Source organism: Salmo salar, chromosome ssa09 (assembly GCF_905237065.1).
Source record: "Salmo salar chromosome ssa09, Ssal_v3.1, whole genome shotgun sequence".
In the NCBI taxonomy this organism is placed as follows: Eukaryota; Metazoa; Chordata; class Actinopteri; order Salmoniformes; family Salmonidae; genus Salmo; species Salmo salar.
The window spans coordinates 27,489,011-27,499,514 of record NC_059450.1 but is presented as its reverse complement, the minus strand read 5'-3'; the positions used below and the strand labels follow the sequence as shown (position 1 = coordinate 27,499,514).

At 42.0% G+C, this 10,504-nt stretch overlaps 1 long non-coding RNA gene across 1 annotated transcript; it reads left to right on the top strand.

The window, feature by feature from the left end:
* Positions 1-7,210: 7,210 nt before the first annotated feature.
* Positions 7,211-9,724, top strand: LOC106611116 (uncharacterized). Its single transcript, XR_006770985.1, has 6 exons — positions 7,211-7,377; positions 7,703-7,759; positions 7,850-7,890; positions 8,004-8,125; positions 8,374-8,490; positions 9,625-9,724. It is a non-coding gene; the product is annotated as an uncharacterized lncRNA (long non-coding RNA).
* Positions 9,725-10,504: the final 780 nt, after the last annotated feature.

Here is a 10,504-nt window from a genome sequence, read left to right as displayed (position 1 = left end):
CCTACAACTCATCCAGAACGCCGCAGCCCGTCTGGTGTTCAACCTTCCCAAGTTCTCTCACGTCACCCCGCTCCTCCGCTCTCTCCACTGGCTTCCAGTTGAAGCTCGCATCCGCTATAAGACCATGGTGCTTGCCTACGGAGCTGTGAGGGGAACGGCACCTCCATACCTTCAGGCTCTGATCAGGCCCTACACCCAAACAAGGGCACTGCGTTCATCCACCTCTGGCCTGCTGGCCCCCCTACCTCTGAGGAAGCACAGTTCCCGCTCAGCCCAGTCAAAACTGTTCGCTGCTCTGGTACCCCAATGGTGGAACAAGCTCCCTCACGACGCTAGGACAGCGGAGTCAATCACCACCTTCCGGAGACACCTGAAACCCCACCTCTTTAAGGAATACCTGGGATAGGATAAAGTAATCCTTCTAACCCCCCCCCCCCCCCCTTAAAAGATTTAGATGCATTATTGTAAAGTGGTTGTTCCACTGGATATCATAAGGTGAATGCACCAATTTGTAAGTCGCTCTAGATAAGAGCGTCTGCTAAATGACTTAAATGTAAATGTAAATGTAAGAGCGATAGATCTGGAAGCACTCTGAAACCAGTCCAGCCATCCTACACCCTCAGTTTGATCTTGGTCAGAACAGCCAACTTGTACCGCCTTTCAATGAAAAATTGGTGGATGTATATTTACTCTGTTTGAGCGGATCACTACATCTCTAAAATGGCTGCGAGATATTTGGTCACTGCTCCTCCAAAGTGGTGTTGTGGGAAAGGCTCAAGTGTAGGCAGCTTTCTCTCTTGACCAGAGTTCAGATTATGATACTTAAAGCTTCTATCCTTTGGGCTTACGAGTTGGTCCCAGAGGCATACAGACAACATTTCTGTAAATTACGAAAGACAGAATCACAAAGGCATGTTAAGTTTGCAAGGGAACAGCATGTCTTTTTGATCAGTGGTGTGGTTCTCAAGAGGTCAAGGACCTTGAAGATTTAAAGACACGCATACTTCTCGAGCAGTTCAAGAATTGCCTTCACGAAAGGGTTGCTACCTACATTTATGAGCACACGGATCTCACTCTTGAGAAGGCTGCAGTTGTTGCAGATGAGTTTGTGTTGACACATAAAACTACATTCACAAACATAGCACCTAGTAGTTATCCCTACGTAAAAGTCACCACCTACATTGTCTCTGTTGAAACAGAAACATTTGAGTGATAAAAGGAAGTTTCTTCGTGTGGTAGAAATCCAGCCCATTAAGTCTCTGGTTGGGATTGGCGTATCTCCTAAACAAGATTTTGGATCAGATGTGTATGACCCCTTTGTTTCATACAGGTTTGTGTCTCTGCAGAGTGGCGATGCTGTTAAGCAGCCGGTGAAGATACTGCGAGACACTGGGGCAGCCCAGTCCTTCATTTTGGATTGTGTTTTTCCTTTGTCTAACATTTCAGCAACTGGTTACAGTGTGTTAGTACAACCTGATTCTAATAATTAGCATGTTGATAAGCTGAACCAGTGTAACCGATGTGAAATGGCTAGCTAGTTAGCGGGGTGTGCGCTAATAGTGTTTCAATCGGTGACGTCACATGCTCTGAGACCTTGAAGTAATTGTTCCCCTTGCTCTGCAAGGGCTGCAGCGCTTGTGGAGTGATGGGTAACAATGCTTCGAGGGTGGCTGTTGTCGATGTGTGCAGAGGGTCCCTGGTTTGAGCCCAGGTAGAGGGACTGAAGCTATACTGTTACACCAGGTTAGTTACAACTGGGATTGGAGTGAAAACCTACAGGAGGGCTGCTCTCCAGGAACAGGGTTGGAGTCTACAGTGCATTCGGAAAGTATTAAGACCCCTTGACTTTGTCCATATTTTGTTACGTTACAGCCTTATTCTACAATTGATTAAATTAAATATTTTCCGGGCCTCCTGAGTGGCGCAGTGGTGTAAGGCACTGCCTCGCAGTGCTAGAGGCGTTACCACACACCCGGGTTCATTCTTAGGCTGTACCACAAACGACCGTGGCCGGGAGGCCCATAGGAAGGTGCACAATTGGCCCAGCATTGTACGGTTAGGGGAGGGTTAGGCCGTTGGGGCTTTACTTGGCTCATCGCGGTCTAGCGATTCCTTGTGATGGGCCGGGTGCCTGCAGGCTGTCCCCGGTCGCCAGTTGGACTGTGTTTCCTCCGACACATTGGTGCGGCTGGCTTCCGGGTTAGGCTGGCGGGTGTTAAGGAGTGTGGTTAGGCGGGTCATGTTTCGGAGGACGCATGACTCCACCTTCGCCTCTCCCGAGCCCGTTGGGGAGTTGTGGCGATGACACAAGATCGAAAATTGGCGTAAAATACAAAATATATATATATATTCATAAGTCACCTAGTCCTAGAGAGATTTACAAGATTATCAAAACATCACGCCAGGGTAAACCTACATGAAACACAGCCCTTATTTGAAGTGTTTAAAAAAAATCTCTGATTAATGGTGAAAAAACTATTGGAACTATTTCCTTGTTTAACCTCTAGAGGATACAATCCCGCTAAAGGGATTGGTTGGACAACAACCAGTGAGATAGCACGGTGCGAAATTCAAAACAAAATAATCTCAAAATTAAAATTCAAGTATTATATGGCATTTTAAAGATACTCTACTCGTTAATCCAATCACATTGTCCGATTTCAAAAAGGCTTTACGGTGAAAGCAAAACATTAGATTATTTTAGCATAGCACCTTAGCAAAAAAAAAGCCATTTTCCAAGCACGGATAGCCATCACAAAACCAGATATACAGCTAAAATTAAGCACTAACCTTTGACAATCTTCACCAGATGACACTCCTAGGACATCATGTTAGACAATACATGCATTTTTTGTTCGATCAAGTTTATATTTACATTTTACATTTACATTTACATTACATTTAAGTCATTTAGCAGACGCTCTTATCCAGAGCGACTTACAAATTGGTGCATTCACCTTATGATATCCAGTGGAACAACCACTTTACAATAGTGCATCTAAATCTTTTAAGGGGGGGGGTGGTTAGAAGTATTACTTTATCCTATCCTAGGTATTCCTTAAAGAGGTGGGGTTTCAGGTGTCTCCGGAAGGTGGTGATTGACTCCGCTGTCCTGGCGTCGTGAGGGAGCTTGTTCCACCATTGGGGTACCAGAGCAGCGAACAGTTTTGACTGGGCTGAGCGGGAACTGTGCTTCCTCAGAGGTAGGGGGGCCAGCAGGCCAGAGGTGGATGAACGCAGTGCCCTTGTTTGGGTGTAGGGCCTGATCAGAGCCTGAAGGTATGGAGGTGCCGTTCCCTTCACAGCTCTGTAGGCAATCACCATGGTCTTGTAGCGGATGCGAGCTTCAACTGGAAGCCAGTGGAGAGAGCGGAGGAGCGGGGTGACGTGAGAGAACTTGGGAAGGTTGAACACCAGACGGGCTGCGGTGTTCTAAAAAGTCTAATAAATCCATGTAATATAGCCTATACCATCACAATAAATCCATTATTTTAGACAGGTCTAAAGAAAATGTAGTGTATTTCAGAACAGAATAGCATACTCTGAGTTGTCCTTATGTTAGGCCCTGATCTGGCTATGCCACATGGCTGTGGGCTACACTAGTTCATTTAGCAGACAAGATTTGCTTAGAATTCTGTATAATTATTTTATAGTATGAAGAATACAATTGAACATAGCTGAATAAAATAGAACCTATATTTTCTCCAAACAATGAGGGAGTGCGCCCATGCGGCTATTCTGTGTTGAACAGTTAACATTTACATTTACATTTAAGTCATTTAGCAGACGCTCTTATCCAGAGCGACTTACAAATTGGTGCATTCACCTTATGATATCCAGTGGAACAACCACTTTACAAAAGTGCATCTAAATCTTTTAGGGGGGGGGGGGTAGAAGGATTACTTTATCCTATCCTAGGTATTCCTTAAAGAGGTGGGGTTTCAGGTGTCTCCGGAAGGTGGTGATTGACTCCGCTGTCCTGCTGTCGTGAGGGAGCTTGTTTTATATCCAAAAACCCAATTTTTACATTGGCGCGTGACGTTCAGAAAATGTTTTCTCCCCATAACATCCGGTGAATAGGCACATTTAATTTACAGAAGAACTCATAAACGTTGACAAAATTTATAACAATTATTTAAACAATTAGAGATAATCTACTCCTTTATGCAACCACTTTGTCAGATTTCAAAATAACTTTACGGAAAAAGCACATTGTTCAATATTCGGAGTATAGAACTTAGCCTTCAATGCTAAGCTATACAGTTAGCCTACAACCACAGCGTCGACAAATCTCTAAAAATATGTTCGAAATATTTACTTACCTTTGCTGATCTTCGGCGGAATGCACTCGGATGGGCACCCACTTCCACAAGAAATGTTCATTTGTTCTGCAAAGTCCATCATTTATGTCCAAATACGTCCGTTTTGTTGACCCATCCAGAAAACTTTACAATGTCATGTGGTGTGGACGCAAATCCATAGACAAAATGTTCAAAGTTCCATTACCGTTTGTAGAAACACGTCAAACGATGTTTACAATCAATCCTTTAGGGTATTTTTTAACGTAAAATTGAGATAATTTTACAACCGGGCAATAGGTATTCATCCCAGAAGAAAAATAAAAAACAACGAAGTCACGTGCATGCGCATCATAAGACACCTGTCCTCAGACTGGCCAGTGATTGACTGAGCCACAATTTTCTGCCCAGTAACAGGTGACGGATGAAACCAGTTCCTAAAGATTGTTGACAGCCAATGGAAGAGTTAGGAGGTGCAACGTAAATCCTATGTCACTGTAGTTTTTCAAGGGATTCAAAAGAAAAACTACATTTCTAATTTCTCCCACTTCCTGATTCAATTTTTCTCATTCTTTTTTGCTTGCCATATGAGTTCTGTCATACTCACAGACACCATTCAAACAGTTTTAGAAACTTCAGAGTGTTTTCTATCCAAATCTACTAATAATATGCATATTCTATTTTCTGGGCCAGAGTAGTAACCTGTTTAATTTGGGTACGTTTTTCATCTGACGATTTGGCAGGGTGTCCACTTGTGGTGCGTTCAGTTCACTTCAACATTTGCAAGGTTGCGTGACGGTTTGTGCTGAACAACACGTTTTTGGTGCACACTGTTCTTAAACAGCCTTTGAGGTACGTTAGCCAGCAGATCCGACCCGCTTGCTTACAGTTGCATTGGGATAGGACAGGCTTCCTGTGGTGATTAACACACAGCCGGGGCGTTGTGAGATATGGCTTGGAAATTGTACTGCAATCCCAGGATGAGAAATGCGTTGTACCCAAATTGTCCCATTATCCCAAATGTTACACCGAGAAGATTTAACGAATGCTAGTTTAAGTTTACTGCCGTTTTCATCCTCATGCTAGCTAGCAGTAGCCACAGCAGCCATTGTGGAATGGCACGCAGTGTAGAACAACTAAGGAGCTGATTGGCTGACACTGCCATTCCAAAATGGCTGCTGTGGCTTCTGCTAGCTAGCATGAGGACAAAAAGGTCAGTTTTCCGGAGAAACAATCTTCCTGGTGTAACAGTTGGGATAATGTGACAATTCATGGGAACTATATTGCATTTCTCATTTCTGGATTGAGGTACATTTTCTGAGGCATATCTCGCGCCAGCTATGCAGTGTCTAAATCTACAGACTGAAGACTGTCTGACCCTAGTGCAGCTGTTAATAACCTGTTGGGGCTCGGGGGCAGTATTGAGAAATTTTGAAAAAAATATGTGCCCATTTTTAACTGCCTCCTACACCAACTCAGAAGCTAGGATATGCATATTATTAACACATTCGGATAGAAAACACTCTGAATTTTCTAAAACAGTTTGAATGGTGTCTGTAAGTATAACAAAACTCATATTGCAGGCAAAAACCAGTGAAAAATAGATAAAAAAAAAATTGAATTTTGTGACTGTACTATTTAGTGTCATTGTTTTATAGATACCATAGTGAGAAAGGATTCATTTCGCAACTCCTACGGCTTCCACTAGATGTCAACGATCTTTATAAAGTTGTTTGAAGCGTCTATGATGAACAGAGACCGGATGGCAAGGAAGAGAAGTTGACCTCCCTGGGATGTCGTCACTTCATTATTGGCTGCACCTGCGCAATCATGTGATGCGATACATTTTTCAAAGACGTTTTTCAAGACACAGGAGAGGTCGGGTTGAAACATTACTGATGTTTCACGTTAAAAATGGCTCTAAAGATTGATGCTAAACAACGTTTGACATGTTTGAACAATGTAAATAGATTATTTTTTTTACTTTTCGCCGTGACTCCCCCCCGCGCTACTTTTTTAGTAGCCTACGGAAGCGCTAACAACATGGAACAACTTGGAGTTATTTGGACATCAATTATGAACTTTGTCAAAAGAAACCACATTTGTAGTGGACCTGGGATTTCTGGAAGTGCCAATGGATGAAGATAATCAAAGGTAAGGGAATATTGACAATAGTAATTTTGATATTACATGGTTACAAGATGGTGCTAACCTGTATAGCCTAGCCTATTGTTCTTAGCACAGCACCCGGTTTATTGCAAATTGTGATTTCCCAGTAAAGTTATTTTGAAATCTGGCATTGCAGTAGCATTTACGAAATGTTAAACTATGAATATTTGAATGACAATAATATAATTTACCAATGTTATCGAATAGTAATTTTGTGATTTGTAACGTTGTTCACCGGAAGCATTTGAGAGAAAAAAAAAATCTGATTTTCACGCTTCGGTAAAATGCTGTTTTTGGATATAAATATGAACTTGATGGAACAAAAAATGCATGTATTGTGTAACATAATGTCTTAGGAGTGTCATCTGAGGAAGATTGTCAAAGGTTGGTGCATAATTCTAGCTGGTTATCCGCTTATGGTGACGCCTGTCTTTGAATTGACAAAACATTACACACAGCTATTTTCAATGTACTCTCCTAACATAACTTTATGCTTTCGCCGTAAAGCCTCTTTGAAATCGGACAATGTGGTTGGATTTAGGAGATGTTTATCTTTCAAATTGTGAGAAATAGTTGATTGTTTGAGAAATTGAAATTATTAGATTCTTGCAGTTTTTGAATTTCCCGCCATGGTCTCTTGACAATGAAACCCGATATCGGGATAAGATCCCCAACAGGTTTTAACAAGCGGGTCGGATCTGCTGGCTAGTGGTACATTTGGTGGGTGTGGCCTGATCAATATGGGTGTGACCATCTGAAATCGCAAAACTTGTGCAGCACACCAGGTCATCGCCCTCTGGGCCACCACAATCACAAAGTTTTCCAACTGGTTTTTCAGTACAGTTCTTTTTCGCTGTTGGAGCTAGAAACAAGAATTTTGCTGCACCTGCAATAAGCTCTGCAAATATGTGTATGTATGAACTTTGATTTTATTTGAGTTCCATTTCTGTTCAATTCCACATTGCACACCGTTCTGTTGTACTTAATGCAACCCTGGCTAGCATCTTTTGAATTTCGGGAGGGGTTAATTTCCCCCATTGACTTGGCCAAGATGATTTCAGAGGAGCTGGTGTTCTCTACCAAAGCAAATCCCTCCTGGTTCCTCCACTCACTCTGGGCCAGACATCTTACCATCACCCCCAGAACCAAATCCAGTGCACTCACACAAAATTTGCTTATGGGATGCCGAGGTTATAGTTTTTGTTATAATAACCTCTCTGACTTTCTTTTCTAAGTTGGCTAATAGATACTGGGTGCCCCATGTCAAGAATAAACTACCATTCGACCCAAAGGTGAGCCTCCTACTTAGATATATCATTTATTTATGAATATAGTGGAGACGGTCTGCTTGCTTTAACAAACAGTATTTGTCACCCACTCAGGTCTTGGAGGATGTCTATGAGAAAGAGATTCTAAAGTCCGTGTGAGTGAGCTCAACTCTTGAATAGCATCAGTATTTTGTAATGTTAAATCTTCTTACCACAAGTCGAATAAATGGTTTAACCAAGTCCTCCACGTCTGCTATTTTATCTTCAGGTTTGCCATTAGGAAGATCATGTTACTGGAGATCAGGTGGATTTTTGACCCTTTTTAATGTGGCCTCAATACATTATCAATGATAATAATTTATCATCAGAGAGAACGTCCCTGCCTGTGAGGTAAGAATGATCCTTGGTTGTAGATTTTAAGTTCACATAGCAAATGCTTAGCTGTGTTAACAATCAGTGAGTGTGTTGTTGAGCATGCTATGTTGTTGTGAATGTGGGTGTTGAGTGTTGGCTGAACATGGACAGCCCCAGCAATACATCTACTTAGGGCAAATGTCTCCAGCGAGCATTGATCAATGTCCTCTATATCAATGTCCTCTAATGTTGTTTTTAACCCTTGGTTTATTATGTGTATCCAGGTGTTTAAGAAGGTGCCAAGCCACTTCCCCTACTTATTTAAGTGTGTGATGGAGGATATGTCTCTGAAGGAACAGACTGTACTGTTGGTCTTCCTCCACCACTGCTTCAACAGCCTGGTATGTCACACACCAACCAATTTCTACCTCTCTGGAAATGGGGAATTTGTTATTGGCTGAATCACCACATTATATAAGCATCTTGGGTGTAGGAGGTTTTATAGCAGAAAGTATGTTGGTAAAAACCATGAATGAAGAGTCCCTTCCCTCTTCCCTTGTTCACTCCCCTTCGTGGACCTGATGGAACTGTACCGGGGAAAGCAATATAGCTGAAGTATATAGTACCAGTCGAAAGTTTGGACACACCTACTCATTCCAGGGTTTTTCTTTATTTGTACTTTTTTCTACATTATAGAATAATAGTGAAGACATCACAACTATGACATAACACACATAGAATCATGTAGTAACCAAAAAAGTGTTAAACAAATGAAAATATATTTTATATTGTAGATTCTTCAAAATAGCCACCCTTTGCCTTGATGACAGCTTTGCACACTCTTGGCATTCTCTCAACCAGCTTCATGAGGTAGTCACCTGAAATGCATTTCAATTAACAGGTGTGCCTTGTTAAAAGATAATTTGTGGAATTCAAGAACTTTGAAAGTTTCTTCAAGTGCAGTCGCAAAAACCATCAAGTGCTATGTTGAAACTGGCCCTCATGAGGACCGCCACAGGAAAGGAAGACCCAGGGTTACCTCTGCTGCAGAGGATAAGTTCATTAGAGTGAACTGCACCTCAGAAATTGCAGCCCAAATAAATGCTTCACAGAGTTCAAGTAACAGACACATCTCAACATCAACTGTTCAGAGACTGTGTGAGTCAGGCTTGAATTGCTGCAAAGAAACCACTACTAAAGGACACCAATAAGAAGAAGAGACTTACTTGGGCCAAGAAATACGAGCAATGGACATTAGACCGGTGGAAATCTGTCCTTATTTGAGATTTTTGTTTCCAACCTCCGTGTCATTGTGAGACGCAGTAGGTGAACGGACGTTCTCCGCATGTGTAGTTCCCAACGTGAAGCATGGAGGAGGAGATGTGATTGTGTGGGGGCACTTTGCTGGTGACACTGTCAGTGATTTATTTAGAATTCAATGCACACTTAACCAGCATGGCTACCACAACATTCTGCAGCGATTTGCCATCCCATCTGGTTTGCGCTTAGTGGAACTATCATTTGTTTTTCAACAGGACAATGACCAACACACCTCCAAGCTGTGTAAGGGCTATTTGACGAAGAAGAGTGATGGCAGTGCTGCATCAGATGACCTGGCCTCAACAATCACCCGACTTCAACCCAATTGAGATGGTTGAGATGGTTTGTGATGAGTTGGACCGCAGAGTGAAGGAAAAGCAGCCAACAAGTGCTCAGCATATGTGGGAACTCCTTCAAGACTGTTAGAAAAGGTTAGGCCTATTATATTTATTTCTATACTTTCCTAATATTACAACAGGAGTATAGCCTACCTGGTTGGCACGAAAAGGAAACTATCACTTGTGAATGATGTGAATGATGCCCAGCATGTGCAGTAAGGCAAGAAACAGTGCATGCCTTTTATCATAGTCGCACACCTCGTAGCCTAGCCCATAGGTCTATATGTTTTGATAAGGTTTGTTTTGCAACTGAAGTGGCCAAATAACTTCTTAAAATTCAGCACATTCATCTGCTTTACAAACGGTGTGGAGCCTAACTGGCATAAATAGTCGGCGTGTGAGTTTCAAGTTTGGGGAAGGTAATTTTCACCATTTAAAAATGCACCTTTATAATAAAGCGTTTTTTTTTGGGGGGGGGGGGCATTACAACCACACAAGGGGATGCCGCTGTGAAATTCGTACTATAAAATAATGCCACAGAATTCTAATCAAATCTTGTCTGCTAAATGAACTAGTGTAGCCCACAGCCATATGGCAAAGCCAGATCAGGACCTAACATAAGGACAACTCAGAATATGTTATTCTGAAATAGACTACATTTTCTTCATATCATGTTTCTTTAGACCTGTCTAAAATGAATAAAGGATATATTGTGATGGTGTAGGCTATATTACATGGATTTATTAGACTTTTTAAA